This window comes from Parasteatoda tepidariorum, chromosome 11, assembly GCF_982258835.1.
Source record: "Parasteatoda tepidariorum strain Cologne lab strain chromosome 11, Ptep-v5.0, whole genome shotgun sequence".
Lineage (NCBI taxonomy): Eukaryota > Metazoa > Arthropoda > Arachnida > Araneae > Theridiidae > Parasteatoda > Parasteatoda tepidariorum.
The window spans coordinates 45,734,259-45,756,680 of record NC_141765.1 but is presented as its reverse complement, the minus strand read 5'-3'; the positions used below and the strand labels follow the sequence as shown (position 1 = coordinate 45,756,680).

Sequence of the window (22,422 nt, the reverse complement as noted above, 5' to 3'; positions counted from 1 at the left end):
ATTTGTTTGTTTTTGTTTGTCCAACAAATTTGTTTGTCTAACAAAAGTGCTGGTTATAAAATTTATTTCAGATACACGTTTGTGGAAAATCATCACAGACACAAAAAGTCTGATAGGGAAAAAAGTTTTTGTTTGAAAATTTAAACTTATAGATTACGTAAACAACAGCTAAAATTCAGCAACGCAGATCGAATAAACAAATAAATACATTACACCATCCTTATTGTAAGAATAAACTAAATTTCGCAATTGAGTGCCCACTTAGCATTTTATCATACAAACAAATTGAGTTTTCAAAAACGTTTCATACAATAGCAGAGAAATCTTTAAAAAGTCCTATTGTTATTAAGATAAACAGCCTTTTATTTCAAATATTTTAAAACGTATCATTTCTAGTTTTCACATTACGAACAAAAATTCACCAGATAATTTAAATGATATTCAGAAACTTAAAGCGTACCCGCCTATACCAAAAAGATATCAAAACTGCTTAGAAAGTTAAAAAAGTGAATTAGGTTCGAAACTTTTTCTCTATATGACAGATAGTTTTTTTCTTTCTTTTTCCTGCATATGTACTTTAGCTTTTAAAAATATACACACTGTGCATGGGAACTTTTAGAAACGGTTTCATTTTCTGTGGGAAAAAGTTTAAAAAATAGCCAGAGAACATATTCAAAATTATTTATTACTTATCTTTAGTTCAAAATAAGTTATCCGAAAAAAGAAGCTGTTTGCAAGCAGTTCCAAAGATTAGCGAGCGATAGTGAGTCGAAGGCAAAGTCTCTATCTAATTAAAATAAGTAATTAAAAATATTTAAATATACATTACACTGTAAAAATTTCTGGATCAAATTACGCTATAAAGTACCGGCACTTTGGGTGCATCATCCGTAAAATCAATTTCACCGTAAATATTATACCATAATTCTCGCAGTGATATTTATTTCATTCGAGTGATACAGTGATTTTACGGTAATTATTACTGTAAAAATTACGGTATATCAGATTTTTTGTTCCGTAACATATTCCAGTAGAAATGGATTTTACGGTAAAAAGTACAGACTCACTGAGTGTCTATACTTTTTACCGTAATCTGATCCAGAATTTTTTACAGTGTAGTACTAACGAGAATAAAGAGAAAAGAACAAGTGAAGCGATTTGAAATAAATTAAGTTCGCAATTTCAGAGCCTCTTTGTGAAACAAAAATGAATTAGTTTTTTGAGGGATTAGTTTCTAGAATTCAATAGTCGTCTGGAACTTCATAGTCATAATAAGTCATAGTCGTAATAAGTCGTAAAGTTTATTAACCTTTATAGTCGTAATAAAACAAATATTTTAAATCTGTTAAATTTCACCCGTTAGCAATAATGATTTAAACTATAGTATATAAATTAAATTTGAGCAAGACTAATTAATTTGCATCAAAATTTAAGAACATATTTTTTTAAAAAAAATAACTAATATATGTTTTCTTATTTGCTAGTTTTACAATATTATTTGCAACAGTTGAATGAGCCGAAATATTAATTTTTTAATCTTTAGAAAGAGTATTTGCTGATTATAATAACTTCACATGGAAACCTTTCTGATGTTATATTTATTTTCTGATAAAACAATAATCTATTAAGTAATTCAGGTGCTGAAAGTTTTGTAACTTTTTAGTTGATAAAATCAAATATCACGTCTGTCGCTTCTATTTTGCATAAATGATAGAGATTTATCGATGGAAAATTTTCGCTTAAAACATCTGTACCCTAGTTTAAAAACCAACTGATAGTTAAAATAAAAATTTTGGTAACATTTTGGTGTTAATGGCTTAATGATTAATTTGATCAGACATTAACCTCTGTAAAATCTTGCTAAGCATATTTCGATTTTTTTTTTTGAGAAAAAAATTATTTTTCAAATATTCACATCCAAGCAAAAATGTACGCGAATTAAATTAAATTTGAAAGAAAAATTTCTGAAAATTTATAGCAAAATGAAATCAATAAAACGAATAACTTTTTTTAAACATTTATTCTTAGAGATAACTCACATTAAGACTCAATATGTTTAGTATCAGAGTTCACTATGTAATCTAAGCGTATAATCAAAGCTTAAAATTTGATATGAAAACGAACTCAATCCTGAGAGGTTCAACGCAAATAATTTTATTTTAAGAGCTCACTTATCATACTTTTAATGTTAGAAAACGTTATTTCTAAGGAAATTTTTCTGCGAATAGACAATACTCACAAGTGTGAAACTTTTCTCAGCAGTAAAAACTTTTAGTTAGTTTAATGGCAGTTCCTTTTTTAAAATTTTTTTTTTCTTAAAGAAAAATATTTGCTTTGTATGGTATAAGGATATCTGAAAATAAAGACGTAATTTTAAAAAAAAATTAATATGAGAAATTGATCTCCTTAATTTAATCTAAATAATTCTGGGAACATATACAGTGTGTTCCCTTAATACCACCCTTAATATCTATTTTATTTTATTTTATAACCACCGTTAAACAGAGAACCCCATTTTGATTTTACGAATACTTTTGTTCAACGCCAAAGACTTGTAATTATGAACCCAATCCAGAAGAAAAGGGAACTCTTGGATAACGTTTTGGGAAAAATTTACCTTCGTTGAAGACTGTTTGATGAAATTAACCAGCATTTGCGTTACATGGGGAGAAACCATGCAAACCTCCTACGGTTAGCCTGACAGCAAGGGGACTCTAACTTAGGATCCATCTACCACTGAGGTTATTTAACGTCAGCACTGTCGTTGGTGCAATCTGGGTGCGGAATTCATGTTGGCCAGCCATCGCTGGCTTTCGATATCTTAAAAATCTATATTGCATGAAATGGAATAATTAAAATACTATATAAAAATTTTGAAACGAGAGGATTTGCAAACAAGAGGATTTACAGTTACTTTCATGCCAAATTTCTCTGCCGTATAAAAATTTTAAAATCTGTTTCACTATGGAAACCAGAGGATTAACAGCTACTCTCGTGCCAAATTTCATTGCCGTACTCTGACCTACAAAAGATATCTGGTGCGTACACTTATTTTCTGTAGTGTTTTGCTACAGAAAATTTTTAGTTAGTGGGTTTTTTTCCGTAGCATACGGATAATTCTTGGCAACTTCGCCAGAAATTTTCCATAATATAACAGAATATTTTTTTTATAGTATAGAAGATATATATTTCCCAATTTCAGAAAGGAATTTTCATCTTTTATTAAGTTCAAGAACTTATGAGCTATTGAAAAGTTTTAAAAATCTAATAATAATTTAAAACACGTTTTAAACTATTCAAATTTTAAATAAGAATTTTTGCTACAATTTTTAAAGCAAATAATTTTGTTACAGGCACTCATGTGCTGATTGCATTCATTTTCTTATCAATTTTGTGATTGATTTGTATTTGGTAAAATGATATATTATTTCGTATGTTAAGGAGAAAAATAATACATAAAGGTTAACTTTTAAACGTTGCTTAAAACTAAAAACTTTCAATAATTATAATTTAATTCAAAATTTAATTTGATTAGAACGAGACCATGTACAGGACCTTTAATTTTTTAGAGAATATATTGTGGTACATATAGTATGTCGTAAGCATGTATTTTTATAATCTATTGTCTACTAAAAATAGTTGAGTTATTATAAAAATAGTTGAGACAAATATACAACATTTTAAGATGTAAATAAATTAAAACTTTATTTATAATAAGATTTTAAAAGAAAAAAAAAGTAAACTGCCAAGTCAGAGCAATTAAATTCCTATCTGAGATCTAAAAATAAAATAATAATCATTCAACAACAACAACAAAAATGTATCAATGTGTGTATTTTAATTGGAAATGAATGTTTTTCAAAATGTTTAAAAAAACATAGATATAACGTCCCTTCCATGTAAACGGATATACTTATTTTATTTACATAAAAAGAAAGAAATCTTTCCCATATCGTAAAGCCGGAGCTTATTAGAAATAGATACATAATATAAATTCATGTTATATATGTAAGAGATACGCTACACATAAATCACATGGCATAAAAACATGTGCTCCGCTTATTTCTAAGATATTACATTTTTTTTCAGAACAGCAAATATACAATGTCCACACAAGTGGGTCTTTATACATTTTAATCTGAGTCAACATATAAAACTTATCATAGCAACTAGTTTTTTTTAAAAAATGATTTTGAAAGAGGAATGAGTAAAGGTTTAAAGTGTCTTATCTGTATTCTATTCCGCTAATTCTAGTATGCATCAACAAAAAATGCTAAAAACGGTGTATTCCGATAAATTTATTACAGAAAAACTTACTAGTAAAGGATGAATCTTTAAGAAACGAATTTTGTTACTACCAGTGCAATAAGTCATTCGAACACATAAACCCGTGTATCAGTCTGCGAGGTTAATTGGCATATTTTTAGTATGCTGCCGTTTTTGAGATACTCTTTTTCGCTCAATTTATTATGATAGAGTGAGAGGCATGGTTTTTTCCCCTCAGATTACTTTAAATCATTAAAGCCATCATTTGTTAACAAAAACGTTCATTCACGTGCCGATTTTTTTGAAAGACTTGAATTGTGAAATATTAATATAGGAATGACAGTCTTTCTCGAGTTTAATGAAGTATTATTCATAAATTTGTCACTTCGGAGACATTTAAAACGGTAAATTAATGCGAAGTTAGTTTTTAAATAATATTTTGAAAACTTAAATTTGTTTTTCCCAGAACTGCTTACTCACGAGTAAATTTTTTTAATCGACTTCAATTCTGACTGGGTAAAGTATGAGTGTTAGTTATAATAGTAATTTTTATGAAGCATTAATTATAATTTTATCTCCTCTTGAGGATTTTTATGATGGTGAAATAATGTTAAGTTTTTTTTTTGAAAATAATAATTTGAAAACTGATAATTGTTTTATACAAAAACGTTTATTCACGAGCAGATTTTTTAAACGACTTGAATTTTAAAATTTCAATATAAGAGTATTAGTTATAAAGACAGTGAAGTATTATTTATAAATTAATCTAATAATTATTAATATATTTTATACTTCCAACAAATATTTGAAGATGTTAAGGAAATCATTGATATTACATAAAATTTAATTAATTGATCATATTACATTGATATTGCATAAAATTAATAAATGCATCAAACATAAAATTTTATATATAGGTGAACAACTATAGTTGAAACTAAGTGATACTAATTTCAAAGTATATTAAAAATTTCAAACTAAGTTGAAATTATAGTTTAACTATAGGTAGACAACTAAGTAGAAACTAAGGGGATAAAAATTCAAAATATATCTTAACTATAGTTGAAACTGTAGTTGAGTTATAGGTGAACAACTAACGTTCAAACTAACCTCAAACTTTATCTTAACTATAGTTGAAATAATAGTTGAACAATAGGTGAACAACTATAGTTGAAACTAATTTTCAAAATGTATCTTACATATAATTTTCATTCTATTTCTTTTTTAAAAAAAATAACATTCGAAACTACGTGTTGGGCGACAAAACGACTAAGGGAACTATTAAAATGACAAATTGTTTATGGGTGTGATCAAATGTCGAGATAAAAGTAGAAATGGAAAACACAAACGCTGGATCAGCGCATTATTTTACCCACATGATGTCTTTTGAATAGCATCGCTCAATGTGTGACCGGAATACAGAATTCTCTTGATTTTAGTGTGAAAGAGCCAAGTTAGGAGGGGAACATTGTTAATAAGTTTTTTCCGGAAAAAAAATCATAAAATAATTTTTTGTTTTTTCTTAGATAACTTAAAATTATAAGAAATGGCCAAAAGTATAAATACATATCGTTTTATTTTATTTTTTAGCTCTCGCAGTTGAGGTATACTATCATTGATTATTTTTCTAGAGTCCCGTTATTTTCTCATTGATTTTCACATTTAATTTTAATCACTAGATAGATACGCGCTGGTAATATGAGTTGAAAATAAAACTTACAATAAGATTGATATATGAAGAGAAAAAAAAAATAATTTGCTATATTTTCTTACCTCTTCCCAGAAATTTCTTTAAAATACTGTAAAAATAACACTTAAATATTAAATCTCACTATTAAAAATGATAATAAAAAATAAAATTACATTTTCTTTTATGTTACACATATATTTATTTTTTATTTATGCTGCACTTCACTGTACACCAAAGTCAAGCATCAGCTGTCAGTGAGCGGGTGGGTGAGCACTTTGATCAGCCTGCTTAGTGACCAAGGGTTCGCGGTATTTGTCCTCATTAAACTCTTCTGCCGTAAGTTTATCCATTTCACGCGCAGGTCGCCAGGCTACAAAAGCAGGGCAACCATCCCCTCTGCAGAGGATCAAAATTGTTATGGTATGTCTTCGAATAATCCTCAAGGATGTTTTCCAGACCGTCGTTAATAATCTAGATAGTCGTCGCTCATTGTGCAGCTCCAGTGCGACATAAATAAAATACTTATACTACTTAGGCTACAAATAATATAAATCATACAGTTAAGATGGCACTAATTAAAACTTGCTAAATATTTGGAAAAGATCCGAGATGGCTATGGGAATAGAGCGTTCACCTTCCATTGAGGCGAACCGGGTTCGAATCCCAGTCGATACGAATTCCGCATCCGGCTTGCACCGACCACAGTGCTGACTTGAAATATCCTCAGTGGTAGACGGATCATGGGTTAGAGTTCCCTTGGCATCAGACTAACCGTGGGAGGTTCTCGTGTTCTTCCTCTCCATGTAACGCAAATGCGGGTTAGCTTCATCAAAAAGTCCTCCACGAAGGCAAAATTTGTCCCAATACTCGATCCAGGAGTTCCCTTCTCTTCTGGATTGGGTTCAAAATTACAAGGCTACGGAGTTGAACATTAGTGGTAAACCCATAAAATTGGAAATGTTTCTAAATGTTTTATTTTTTTTAGTAGTTATAGAAATCAGTAAATTTGTATCATCTCTGTTTTTACTAAATATGTCACTTTATAGTGCTGATGCAAATGAACCAAGAATACTCAAATTTTTGTTCGATTTTTCCCAAAACTGATCTTTGGGAAATGCTCCGAGAGAACATTGGTCACATTGAGAAAATTACTATCTTCAGCTGTTTCCCTACGAATTTCGTCCAAAATATTAGGCTTAATAATTCATATTGATTATTCAACCTAGCGTGAAAATAATAGGAATTTTCAGTTATTACTACAATTTAAAGCTGAAAATCTAATATGTTAAATAGCTCTCATCTGTCATACAATAGATATTTTTCATACGATTGTCATCATTTATAACCGTCATATGATTGAGCACTAAGATGACACACACTGTAAAAAAATTCCGTATCAAGTTACGGAAAAGAAATATCGGCACTCAGGATGCCGATAATTTTTACCGTTAAATCTGTTTTTATCGAAACATGTTACGGAACAAAAAGTCTGATATGCTGTAATTTTTACAGTAATAATTATCGTAAAATCACTGAATCGCTCTACATAAATATTACTGCAAAAATTACGGTATAATATGAAAATGAATTTCGCCGATGATGCACTCTAAGTGCCAGTACTTTATACCGTGATTTGATCCGGAATTTTTTACAGTGCAAGGGTGAAGAGCAATTTTGCCAGATATTTTAGAATTCGCATTTCGTCAAACATCATGTATTTTCGTGACGAAATGATAGTTAAAAATAATGGAATACAGCTGAGAGAATGCAGAATCATCAAAAATGAGATATTTATTTTGGAGATTAAGCGCAATGAAAAAGCTCAATACTGAAAAAAAAAAATTTTCTTCATAAAAACAGTTTTTTTTCTATTACAGTTAACAGCTGTTATTACACATCAAAAAAATTTATATGATTCTGCACTAGGTAAAGGCAATGATTTTATAATATTTTTTTTACTCTTTGCGCAGTGCTTACTCACAACTAGATTAAAGAGGAATGAAAAAAAGATTCCCGCTATCTTTCTTTCTTAGAAAATCCTTTTTTTTTTTTAAAAAAAAAAGAAGAAAAAAAAGAACTTTTAATGGCTGACTTCTCATTGCATCTCCATTTTTCGTCAAGATTTCCACCATATGAACTTCTTTTCATTGCAGACGTCAAGTCAATCATGGCAGTCATGTAACATAGATCATCATTTTTTTTCCCTTTCCGTCACTTTCAACAAGAATCAAAAACTTCAAACTTTCTATAATTAATGGAATTGAAGGATGACCTTAACAATAAATATTAAATGAAAAAAAAAATCAGGACAGACTCCGCAACAATGTGAGAACAAAAAGAAGAAAAGATTCATCAATATAAAAATAAGAATTATTTAAAACTCGTGGAAAGCGAAACAAAGCGGAGAAAAATTGATTTTTAGGGGTTGAATAAAAACTAAAATAATATACAACGCAAAAAAAGTATGGTCAAAACTACCAGAGTATCGTTAAATTAACAGTGTTAATGGCTCTAAGGGAACAGCAAGAACCTCGGTAATTTTTAAGCGTTTGGTAATGATCTTAGTAAAATTAAACAATAAAATATCGCTTTATAATAAATGAAAAAATTGCGTAAATGAGGTAAAATTTTGTAATTGTATCTGTAATTGTGTTTTGTTTTGTATCAGAGCGTGGCATAGACACCATTTAATCGGTTAAACTTACTTTTCAGTTTTGTATCTTTCACTAAAATGTGGTAATAAGAACTATGTTTTTGAAAACCAAAATTTCCGTTAATCCATTACCTTATGTTCGGAAAAACTACAGAATGAATGGTTTAAATGCCGTATATTTTGGTTTTTATAACCAGAATTAAATTTTTTTTTCAGAAATGTTATTAATATAGAGTTAGGTAATCTAAAAAAAAAACTGAACTAAATAATTCAGAAATAAATATGAAGATGTGTACCATGATTCAAATTATATATACTTTGACTGTTAGAATCCCATACAGCTTTAAAAGTAATACAGTCAAACCTCGATATCTCGAACTTGAAGGGAGAGGAGAAAAATTCGAGATACCGAAAATTCGAATTATTGAAAATCGCATGTTATCGATGGTAGAATAAAGAAAAATGCTCTTTACATACCTTATTTACTATTAAATATTTATTCTAAAAACACTTTTTACACTCTCATTTAAAAAAGATTCAATTGTTGTTTGCTTTAGAGATGTGTAAGAAAGTTTGTCTATAACACTTTCTAAGTGGACTATAGCTTTAAATGTCTCCTCTGACATATTCGGCTGCCTCTCAATAAATCACCTTACAGTGTCCACTGCAGAAAGTGCTTGTTTGTTAGTAACATTGGGCGGTAAATCTTCGATTTCCTCTTCTTCTGATAGTGCACAAGAAGCTTTCGTTTGAGCGATGATATCATTGTCATCCCACTGACCACACACTGTTACTGCATCATCTACGTTTACAATGTCATGAAATTCCATGTCATCAAGCTTCATGAGTCCGGTCAATCTGTTCCAATCAATTTCGGTGTAGTTTTCAGCAGAATTAACGATATTGATTGTTTGACCACTTTTGTGATCTTTAATGAATCCAGACTTCTTGAAGTCATTCATTATCGTAGAGGAAGACACATCATTCCATGCCTTATCAGCCATTCTTAAAAAAAAAAATTTTTTTCTTCTTTGGAATATTTTTCTAATTTTAGAAAAAAAATCTACACTATTGATGGAAAAAAAATTCAAGTTATCGAGGGATTAGAAAAAAAAAATCGTGAAATCAAGTTTTTTTAACAATGAGTGTATAGGAAATTTGAAGGGAATTTTTTTTTCTTCGAGATATCGAAAAATTCGTGAAATTGAGGTTCGAGTTAGCGAAGTTCGACTGTATAAAAAGTGATTATTCTTTTCCTTTTTTTTAGTGAAATTGTATCCGCTAAAGTTTTGTTTAAAAGTACAAAATTGATTTTCTATCTTAACAAAAAATAAAATAAAATGACATAAATAAATCCGAAAATGTATTTGCGGAATAAATTCATTAATAAAGAGAAAACTCTTAAGTTTACAGCTAAGAAGAAAAGATTGTAAATTTGTATCGGCAGCCCCATACAACTTCAGAAAAATGCTAGGCAATGTTTACGATCATATTTGAAAACAACAATACACGAGCTTTCACCTTGCTGCATAATAAAGAATAAATCCTCTTCTTTTCTTGTGCATAGTAATAACTCACAAAACTGAGTCATCCTAATTCTTTTATTTTCTACTTTCCTTTGCCTGATATATAAAATGAAGCAGTAGATAAGAAAAGCTAGAAAATCGACTCCAAATGGCGAGCAATGCGGTGTCTCATGTATGCTATGGGAAGATTTCGACTATGGTGGTAAATATCATGTAGCCATTTCTCCGGGATGACTGCCAAAATATGTAAAAGCTCTTTTACAGGCATTTGAAGCGAGAGTTGTCGAGACAAGTCAAATTTTCCTGCAGGAGTATGCCTTCATTCAAGTTGCACAATCTTAAAAGTGGTGGTTTTGGGATAATGTGCAGGTCATGAATGGCCAGCCACTTCTCAAAACCTAAATCTCCCAAGAAAACGGAAGGGCTATCCTCTGTTATACAGTACAGAACTCGTTATCCGGAATTCAGAAAACCGGAAAACCAAAAAACCGGAACGAAATTCAATACATTTTCCCGCCATTTTCAAAAAATAATTTTTTTTTCCTCATAAGATTTTAGGATTTTTCTTTCTTTTTTGAAAGATGTTTACCTTACCATCATTTTGGAAATAATCATTAGTGTATTACTTCATCTTTTTTTCGTCTTTTTAAGATTATTTCCAAATTTTTTTTTTCAGTTGGGTTTAACAATAAAAAAACGGCTTTTTGTAGCGATTCAGAAAACCGGAAAAATCAGTTATCCGGAATAGCGATGGTTCCGATCGTTCCGGATAATCGATTCCCTACTATAAAGAAGCAGTTTCAGTCTGTGGCAGAATTGAAGACTGTCATCATTGAAACTTGACATATTCATGCTTTTGTCTGTCTGGGATTGGTAAACTGTATGCAACATCACATATTTTAAGTAAGATAAAAAATTATGGTGAGTATTTTGGATATAATCAGAAGAAACTTAATTTCGGTGAGACACTTTTTCTCCTCCTTTTTTATGTTTTTCCTTTTACATGTGGAGCAGAAAGTGGCTTTTTCCCTGTAAATATGTTCTTAAATATGTTTGGTTCTCATTAGTTTTCTTTGAGTCCAGTTATGGCAAAAAATCAAAGTGACTTTATATAGTTGGGATACACTGTAACAGCAGAAAACAAAATACATTTGTTTTGAAAACTTACTCACGCAAAGATATTCTCTTTAAAAATTATATTAGTGATATGAATCTTCAATGAATTTTTTTTTGGTTTTCGAATATAATAATTGTGGATATTTTTCAATATCAAGGTACACAAATTTTTTCACTATCTTAAACGAAGTAGTTCTTTATGAACATAATTTTTTTTGTAAAGTTAAAAAAGATTTGAACTCAAAAAAAATTTCCAAAGACAAAAAAATTCTTTAAAAATTACAATACATTTAGACAATCAGGTAAAGCAGCAAGGCATAGAAGTGCTAAGATGGAAACCAACTACAGAGAACGCAAACGCACTGTTTAAAAGCTTTTACACTGATTTCATACTCTTATTTTTTATACTAAAAACTAAAATTGCGAAAAAAATAGGTAGAAATGTTCTAAACCATTAAAAAAATTATTTATTCTTAATACGAATATGCATTTTGAATTTGTTTCTAGTTTAACTTCTTTATAAATATAAAAAGATTTATAAATTACGTGATTCCGTCATAAGCACTGGGATTTATCTTTAACTTTGACATTTTTGATTGGTTTCAAGGGCTAATAGCAGCAATTAGGGATTTAGAGATCCCATCGTGTAGAAATGTATTTCCTAGGTTCAAGTAGACTTAATTCTATTTGGATCTACAATGCAGAATTAAATAATTTCAATTGACTTATTTAAATTGATAAAGACCTTAATTCCGATCAATTTTTAATTTTATTTTGATTATGTTTTAACACTTATGTTTTAAGGAACGAAAAAAAACTTTATCTATTATTTTATTATTATATTTTCAAAAATAGTTTTATTACTAATAATTTAATTACTTTGAACTTTATTTTCAGTAGACATAGTACATCAGTGTGGAAGAAAAGAACTAACTCACTCCAACTCGCACAAGATAGTAAACAAACTACTGATGATATCTTCAGAGTGCCCACGTTTGCGGTTTTGGAAGCAAAAATATTTCATGTATGGTAAGAAAGCGTGTGTGATTGGTGCATTCTTTTTCCCTCTTAGCTGTTTAGAGCTTCCATATAATATTTACCTTGTGTATGAAACTTTGATTTTCTGTTAACTTGAAATAAAATGTTTCTGCACACAATATTTGCACATAATTTTTTCAACCACAAGTCCTAAGAGATATTATACAACAGTTTTAAATATGCAATTATAATTTACAGAATTTTTGTTTTTGTTTTTAACATCGTTCAATAGCATGAATTCCTTTCATATAAGTGTGGCAGGTCATCTTAATTCCTTTACTTTCAACTTTGCTTTGCTTGCGGATAACTTTCAACGTAAGTTACTGCTACTTTTTTTGTATCTCAAATTTCTTGTAGAATATATAAACCAAGAGGAAAAAATCTTTTCCAAATGGACAGCAATGCGGAGATTAATAAATGCTGTGATAAGGCTTCAACTATGGTGGTAAACTAAACATGGTCTTTCCTCCAGGTCACATGCAGGCTGCCGATTATCAAAAAACATCTAAAAACTCATTTATTGTCATTTGAAGATAGAATTGTTGACTCAAGTTAGATTTTACAGCAATAGAATGTCTTCATTTTCGCTGCAGAATCTTTACAGTAGTGGTTTTCGGGTAATAAAGTGCATGTCATGACTGACTTGCTTCGTCTCATAGCCTCAATCCTCATTAACCGTGAAGGGCTATACTAAGTAATTCTGTATATATAATAAAAAGACACAGTTTCCGTCTATGGTAGAATTGAAGACTGCTATCATTTAAACTTGAGATAATACTGATGCTACTGCTCTAATGGGATTAGTAAATGATATGCAGCACCAGATATTTCAAGAAAGATAAAATATATGGTGGATATTTTGGCTATAATACGAAATGTCTTTATTTCGAAGGGATACTTTTTCCCCTTCTTTTTCAACCCATCCTATGTTTTCTTTTTCCTGTAGGAAGCAGGGAGTGAGTTACTCACTGTAAATATGGACATAGAATTTCATAATATATGTGTAGTTCTCATTGATTTTCTTTTCTTCCAGTTATGGTAAAAAATCAAGATGGCTTCATTCAGTTGGGACATACTGTACTGTAGTTTATGAGAAAATGTCTAGTGATGCAATTTTTATTTCGAACACACTTGATGGATTAAGATGGAAATAAAACTAAGGTGGAATTAAAAGTTTTAACAATATTTTTAGTTAGGTCTGACCTATTGGTAAGAAAACCCTGTTTTTTTTAGTCTCCCATGTAATAAAAATTAGATTGTCCAATTTTTATCGTTAATTAAATTGTCCTATAAATTTCAACATATGTTCGTATTTTTAAAAGCATCATGACAGGAAAGCATCATGATAACGAAAATTCACCGATTTCAAGTTAATAGAAGTTGAGTGAAATTATTCAACGTATCTCAACTTGCTTGAATGGTAACATTCCGTAGACTTTTTTAATGGACCATCTGCAAAATAAGGATATTTTTAAATTTTATGCTTTATATAATGAGTTTTATAACCAAAAATAATTTATGAAGCTATATTTTTTTATTTGACTGAAAACAGGATTTTCAGCCAAATTCCTGTTTTCAGTCAAACAAATTATGAAGCTATAAATTCATTCAATAATTTATGAAACTACGTATATTTATTTATTTGACTGAAAACAGGATTTTCAGTCAAATTCCTGTTTTCAGTCAAATAAATTATGAAGCTATAAATTCATTCAATAATTTATGAAGCTATATTTATTTATTTGATTGAAAACAGGATTTTCAGTCAAATAAATAAATATAGCTTCATAAATTTTTTTTGGTTATAAAACTCATTATATAAAGCATAAAATTAAAAAAAAATTCTTATTTTGCAGATGGTCCATTAAAAAAGTCTACGGAATGATGCCATTCAAGCAAGTTGAGATACGCTGAATAATTTCACTCAACTTCTGTTAACTTGAAATCGGTGAATTTTCGTTGGTAAAAATCAAAGCAAAAAAAAAATAAAAAGAAAAGAATAATAGCGATAGAGAAATGTTCAAAACTAAAATAATAAGAGACAATCTGTTACTATCTGTAGTTAATGAGAAGCTGTCTAGTCATGCAATTTTCATTTCGAACACACTTGATAGATTGTAGTGGCGCTTTTACGGATGAAGTTTAGGGCTAATGAAAACCTTTCGGGGCTGTCACTCAGAGAATTACGCCTATCAGAATATCTCTACGGCCGACCCCGAAAATAAAAAATGATTTCTCAGTGAAAAAAAGAAATTCGAGATTGTAGGAAACTACGTGTGAATGGAAAATAAAAGGGTTGTCTAGTCTAGGCCCATACTTTTAATCATGGGTCTCAAGAGGGTACAACATTGGTGAAATTAATGGGGTTAAGCTTTTGATGTAAAAAAAAAGTTCTAGTAACTGCTATATACGGTATTATACAATGAATAAATCTTCCCATAACTTGCGGTGTTATTAACAGACTTTTGAACAACGTAAAAGGAAAAATGAGACAATTATTCATTTGTATTTTAAATTTTTTTTTTTTGCTGAAAATTTAAAAACAAGAATATAAGTTTCTTCGCGCATCGCTCCTATTCTTATAAATCGATAGATGATATCGTATTAGAGCTTTTCTTTTCGAAAACCAATATCAATATAGATTTCTAAACTCATAAGTTACTACAGATTAATATTCAAGTAATTATTGCTAAGAAAATGGTTTATGTTAATTGTTGTAGTTTATTTACGTCGCATTAGGGCTGCATAATGGGTTATTGGCGAAGGTCTGAGACGGCCCTGTGGAGGATCCGCAGACACGCCATCCCAATTTTGATCCTCTGCAGAGAGGATGACAGCTCCGCTTCGATAGCCCTAAGACCCGTGTGCAAAGTCAAGCACTTTATGGCCGAACAGTTAAACGAGGACCAATACCGCACACCCTCGGTCTCTTTGCAAACTGATCAAAGTGGTCCCCCATCCGCACACTGACTGCAGCCAGTGATGCTTGATTACGTGGATCTCCTGAGAGATTCAAGTTAATACTGCATGCAGTGTCGGAAAATTGGTTTGCACTAGATAAATATAAAATTTTCATTCAATAAGAAGTAGCAATCCCTGCAACTGTTGTAAAATAAACTGCTTTACATTTTAATTTATGTTTAACAAGTAAAGAAACAAAACACAAATTTAAGGAATAATTACCGTAAATTACAATTTACTATTAAGTATTTGAAAAAAAAAATGAAAATTGAGTTATTTAAGCAAGAAGCATAAGACTTAAATATGAACAAAATGCTCGTTTTTAAGTCTTATACCTCCTGTTAATGAATCTGCTAATAAAGCCTTGTACCTTATTTGTAAAATGAGCTCAAATTTTTTTTTATTTAAAAAAAGATAAAAAGTTTTACAATGTAAGTAACATCTGCTTTTTACGGCAATTGATTGTTTCCTGATATTGCTTAACACTTTAGTGAAAATAGGCAATGTTTTTTTAAGAAAACGATTCTAAAACTTTATAAATAATTTTTTAACATTCAAATAAAAAAATATTTGTCTTTAAGTTAAAAGTGACAGATGAAAACGAATTTTTTAAGTAATAAATTCAACTATACAAAAAGAAAGAATTCTGTCGGAAAAAATTAAAACGGTGGGTACCACTGTTTACTGATCGTAAGATATGGTTTCCAGTAGTTCATCGAAGCATCACTAGCAGTTATCAGCTGGGTGGGTGACCACTTTGATCAACTTACGAAGAGACAGCGGGTGTACGGTATTGGGTTTCGTTAAACTGTTGACTTCGAGTGCAGGCGTTGGGGGGGGGGATATTTCCTCTGTAGAACATTCCCTCTCAAAATTGTGATGGTTTATCTTCGGATCATCCTGAGATAAATTTCCTAGACCGTCGCCAATAGCCTGTTGTGCAGCTGTAGTGCGATGTAAAGAAATACCACTACTACTTAAACTAGTGATTTTTTTAAGGGTTGATAGGAGTTAGGGGACTGTAAATATTTATTTACCTAATATATTTCTCATTTATATATGTAGGAAAATGGGCCTAACTGATGCTCTCAAGTGTTTTAAGAATGTTACACGGATAGATCAAGTTATGGTATCTGTTTATGAGGCAGTGGGATTGATTTACTTACATACATTAGTAGCATTCATTGAAAATGCAAAAAAGGGCTTAATTTTTTTTTCCAATTTGAAAAACAGTGCAAGTTTAAGAAAGACAGCAAGAATAGATATACATCCAGTGTTATAGTGTGACCAAATGGCAAGGTAGGCCCTTAGAATTCATTGCAAGTAAAAGAAAAATACATTTTTGAGGGAATCCATTTTAAATCCATCACTATGAATCCATTTTTAGCGTAAAATATTGTACCATAATTTTATAATAATATTTATTTAATTAGAGGGATTCAGTGCATTAACGGTAGTTACTGTACAAATTACGGTACACCAGATTTTTTGTTTAGTTACATGTTCCGATAAAAATCGATTTTATGGTACCTTTATATAAAACATTTGAAAACTGTCATTTTCATACTTAGTGCACAATTTTGAAAATTTTTATGTAACGTAGTTAAGCGGTTTATTTCTTGGCAAAAAAATTTAAAATAGTTAAATAAATTATTTGTTTAAAAGACATTTTAAACTGATTTTAGCTAAACTGCGATAATTTTGTAATTTGTCATTTCAGATAGACTCCGCAACTAATTAAAAAATTATAAAGATGTACTTCAAAAATAAACAGTCAGCCTAACTGTTGTCATGCATTTTAAATTCGTAAATACCCTACGAATCTAACTTATAATTACAATTACAAATAATAGGAGCAGTTCTGTAGACAAACGTAAAATTCAAGTCTCTTTCTTAATTAAATCTTGAAAGATAGCTTTTCTAATTCTAGTGAGTATACGCACTACGTAAGATCTCACTTTTTAAGAAATAACTGAGAAACAATAAGAAGAAAAAAACTTTTTCGAAATTTAATATTTTAACAATTTTGTTTTATATTGTTTGGGTAGTGTTTTTTTCATTAGCATTGAGCCTATCACATTTTATTATAACCCTTCATAAACTAGCTTCATATCACGGCCTTTTAGCTTTAAACAAATAATAAATGATCTTTCCATCTATTTTTTTAAATTTAACTTTTTCACCGTAAGGACGAGATAATTCGTCTTCCAGGAATATTCGCTGTGCGCCAGAAACGAGATAACTCGTCCTCTGCAAAAGGTATTTCTATATTATCGTATACTAGTTACAGTTATCAATAGTTTAGCGCATACTAGACGTAATATTTTCTCTTTCAATTTTAGCCATGTGGGGGAACTTTTAGAGGGTGAGACAACAAAATTTTAAGAAATGTTGTGTTCAATTTATTGGTAAGATGTGGAGGGTTGACAAAGAAGAGTAAGAGCAAATATTGCAGAATAGAAAGACGTTCAGGTGAAAGTAGTGAAAACGATTACTTTCGTTCATTTTAAATCAGGACAAAGAGCCACACTATAGTTCTTTCCTATGATTGAGTGTTAACGGAAGGAAATAGCAGCAAAGACAAACGCTTTCAATTGCAATTGAGTTTTGGCCATTGAGATAGAGGAAAGAGAAATCGTATTAGTAAATGAAAGCCATTACCGCGATAATATAATAGTTGAATCGGGACTAAGTTCCGGATCATTAGCCAGAAAGTATTTCATTTTGAGTTGGAGAAATGAAGTTTGAGATGTTAAAGCCAATCCGGTAAAAGTAAGTCTCGTTAAAATTATAAGATCCCTGGGTGTCTTTTATGCATACAGCCATAAAACTGAGATAATAACAGCCATCTGCATATCCTTCTGTTGGATTGGGATAAAAACATTTCGATCCGAGCAATCGTTGATACGCAGCCAAGTATCGAAACTCCTTTTTTTAAAAACATTTGTGTTTTATTTCCTCTTTTTTTTTTTTAGTTTTTCAGCACCCAGTTGCGATGCCAATAAAAGAGTACACGCAATGACATATCAGGAACTGTATAAAACACGGACACCAAAACTAGGCCATAAAATTGAGGGTTTTATGTTGCACTATTTCGTTAAGTTATGCATATTAAAAGGAAAACTGGAGCAGTAAAAAGGTCGTTTCTGCACTTTTAATATTGCAGCATGTAAGTCGCTGGGGTAAGGATAATGAATTCTGGTTTTTAATGCACCTTTTCCTTGCAAGCCTTTCGGATTCTGGAGTAACTAGCCTTTCCGAGACTGGCGGCTAAGATATATAGGTTCCCAAAAACGTCGCGCTTTATTGCCTTATAACGAGTAATGCTTATGCCTTTTGTCATAAAACTCCGGGTGATTTAATATTTCGCTGAATTCTTCCAAGTTAAGGCCTTGATAAAAGAAGGAGCGAGAGGGGATTTTTATCTTCTTTTCGTCGCAAAAGTTATTTTCCCAAATATGTTTAATATTGTTATAAAATTTTACCCATTCCGCATATACAATATTACACTAGAGATAGCCGCTGTTTGCTTTCGCTTACAAAGGGAAGGGGTGCCTGCTTTTTAATATAAAAGACGTTACCCTGATATCGCTTTAACATTCCCCTCTCCTTACCTCCTTTTCTTCTATATTTTACTTCACTGCATATTTTTCCCTGAATGAAGGATGTAGAAATTGATTCTTTCAGCTCTATGTTGCCATTAGAAATGAACTATTTTTATGACACAGAATGAAAAGTCCAATTTTCAAACTCCTTCTCAGTTCCCAATCGAAACCTAGTAGATTGCTTTTCGAAAGACGAGGATTATCCTATTCAAAATATCTACCCCTTGGGATACTCCTTCTAAAAAAAGTCTGCAAAAATTCGCAATCAAAGTTTTTCTAATATTCATAACAAATATTACTCTCCAATAGCTAAGCTTTGCTTTTCATCATATTTACGTTCACGAATAATACCTACTTCGAAAATCATAAAAGTTATATATAAGCAAGCTACAATATAAAATGTCCTTTTTTTCCCCTTTAAGGCTTGTTTTTAGATAAAAAGTCCGTGAAAAGAATTCTAGGAAACAACAGTACCTTACGTTTATATTGCAAAGACTCTTATGGGTTAGTCAGTTGAAAATTTAGAACAAGTCTTTGACAAGAATTTCGATTAGATATATGATATCTCAGGGTAAACTTTACAAAATGTCTACAGGTCTAAAACATAGCGAGTTATCATTTGAAGCAAACTTAAAGTTGCTTAAAACTATTTGAAAGGTACATTGAGTAAGAATCTAAGAATATATTATAAATATATATATTTTAGATAAAAAGTTCATGAAAGGAATTCTAGGAAACAGCAGTACCATGTACAACCATATTGCAAAGACTGTTTTGGGTTAGTCAGTCGAAAATTTAGAACAAGTCTTCGACAAGAATTTCGATTATATATATATGATATCTCAGGGTAAACTTCACAAAGTGTCTACTAGTCTAATATATAGCAAGCTATCATTTGAAGCAAATTGGAAGTTGCTTAAAACTATTTGAAAAATACATTGAGCAAGAATAAAAGAATACAAACACACATATTATTTACTTATATATATATATATATATATATATATATATATATATATATATATATATATATATATATATATATATATATATATATATATATATATATATATATATATATATAGTTCTTTTAACGTCCCCCAGTGGGTACCTGTGAGTCTATCATAGGGTGGGCCACATTCACACATCACACACAACAGAGAGAAACATCCATGCCCTGAGCGGGATTCGAACCGGCAGCCATTGGCTTCGCAGTCGGACACGCTAACAGCTTGGCCACCTTGCCGGCGAAGAATATATTATACATATTTAAGAAACATCTATAGCATTAATCATTAATAATTTAAGTTATACACAAATATCCCGTTACTTTCTTCTTTAATTAATCACAGTTTTAAGCAAGCGTATTAGGGTTCATAATTTTACAACGCTTTATCTACTATCTTGATTTTTTTTCATGGCATTAAAATGATTGTTAAGGATAAACTATAAGCAACAAGCAAACATATGTATAGATTGTTATATGTACATATATGTCATTATTGCACATATAGCGGGAATATCAATTAAGAAGTTAGACCAGACTGTGTTAAAATTCTTTGAATAATACAGCGTCTTGTTAGCCGCACCAAAATTGATTTTAAATCTTTATAACACTAGACAATCAATAACAAAATATTTTTGCTAATTATGCAATATTTTATTTAGTAATCATTCTTTACAAAATAATTTTGTGAACAAATTTAAAATTTACTAACTGTAGATAATTTGATGCAAACTGATGTTTCAATATTTGTTTGGAACTCATAATTTGTTTCAAATTATCAAATTTCTTTAATCAAAAGACATATAAATCCTTACATATACTTATTTTCCATGTATCCTCCATAACCATGGAATAAAATTAAAGAGATTAAAATTTTATTTCAACTGGACACAGAAACTATATGTGTAGCTAGGGTCAATATTTTAAGCTTCAAGATAATTTAGCAAGCAGTTTCCATAAAAAAGGAATTTATAAGCTTATTCAAAGGTTTACGATGAATGATCAATTTCTGAATCTTGTCTAGTTGTAATATTTGAGCATAAGCATATATTCTGATCAAAATTATGGAATCTGATAATTTTATTTTTATGAAAAGATCATGGCGCAGTTTTGAGACATCCGTCAATAATCGAGAATTGATAAAAGTAATAGCAAACTTTTATTTTTATCATGTGGGTTTGAATAAGAATATTAAACTTTTGTAGACCACTGCATATTATTTAAAATATAAAACAAAACAAGTGTTATTTTTTAATGCTAAAGTGCTAATCAACGAAAAATTAAAATAAACCACATCTAATAAATGTAATAACCAATTTACCAATACTATTAATTTTTGCTAAAAAGCACATTATTCCCTTATTACTAAAATGTACAAAATTTGAGATTCTTAATAAAAATCAAAATACTAACTATAACTAAATATCAAATGGACTTACAATATTTTCCTAGAAAAAATTCTAAATTTACGGAAATCATTTCCTCGCTGTTTTCGACTCGTTGTTTTAAAGGAATAAAATGTGATATGAAGTATATCAACCTGCAGATGTATCAAATTTTGAGAGATAAAAAAGTTGGAAATGTCGGAAAAAAAATAGGCCATTCAGATTTTATGTTAAAAAAGGCTTCATTTTTACACTTTGTTCTTATCAACAGTGGATGTATCAAAATTTATTTAAACTAGGACTGCCAATAACAATGAATTAACTCATATCTTCAAAGGAAAAGGATAAAAAAAAATAAAGAGATCAAAAGTCAAATACTAGCTTTTATGGAAACCTTACCATTATCAGTTCTTTTTTAAAGCCGTAGGGAATCTTTTAAGGCCTTGAAAAAGATACAGTTACACAAGGACTTTTAAACATACTATCTTCTCGAAAGTATATTTCTGAAAATTTCATTAAAAACAAACATTTATGCTGATATTTCTTGTGTTTAACCCTTTTTATCATTTCTCCAATCGGGTATCTGTTTATATTTGAAGTCGTTTTTCATTGGACAGTGGAACGACTTAAATTACTTTCTCTATCTCCTCATTTAATAAGGACGAAAAAGTTTTTTCTTCAAATATTGAACTTTTGCTTTAAATTGATAAAATTTGATTTAATTGACAAAACTGATAATAGTTTTTTTATTAATAGGTTTAAATTAATTACTTATGCAAATTGGATACAAAAATTGAAATACTTTAAGCGAGCGTAAAAAAAAGTATGGTCAATACTATACTATCAGTATACTACCAAAATATGAAATTTACCTTGTTTCTGACTCTATGGGAACACCAAAAAGCAAGGTAATTTTTGCCGAAGCTCTTGACTTTTTAGTAAAATTAACAATAAAATATGACTTTTTTTACCATACTGTTGAGTAGTAAATGCTGTAAAATTAGGTAATTTTAACAGTGTTTGTATAGTTTAAGATAAGGCAAAAATTGTAATTTTGATAACCTCTGTTTTATTTAGCAAAACTTTGCTTCTCGTTGGTCTTTTTTTGGGGGGGGGGAGAAGGATATCCTGACTCGTAGTTCGTTGGGTCACAAAACCGAGAGGTCACGAGTTCGA

General features: G+C 30.0%; 1 protein-coding gene and 1 long non-coding RNA gene across 3 annotated transcripts in view; one reads left to right on the top strand and one right to left on the bottom strand.

Annotated features, from left to right (window-relative positions):
- Positions 1–21,777, bottom strand: part of LOC107445721 (zinc finger protein castor homolog 1) — a 195,512-nt gene extending 173,735 nt beyond the window's left edge. For both annotated transcript variants that reach the window (XM_043051818.3, XM_071187567.2), the window contains exon 1: positions 21,646–21,777. The gene's annotated coding sequence lies outside the window, so the exon portion shown is untranslated. The remainder of the gene's footprint in view (positions 1–21,645) is intronic.
- LOC147801793 (uncharacterized) lies at positions 12,160–13,471 on the top strand. The gene is made up of 2 exons (XR_015430256.1): positions 12,160–12,280; positions 13,323–13,471. It is a non-coding gene; the product is annotated as an uncharacterized LOC147801793 (long non-coding RNA).
- Positions 21,778–22,422: the final 645 nt, after the last annotated feature.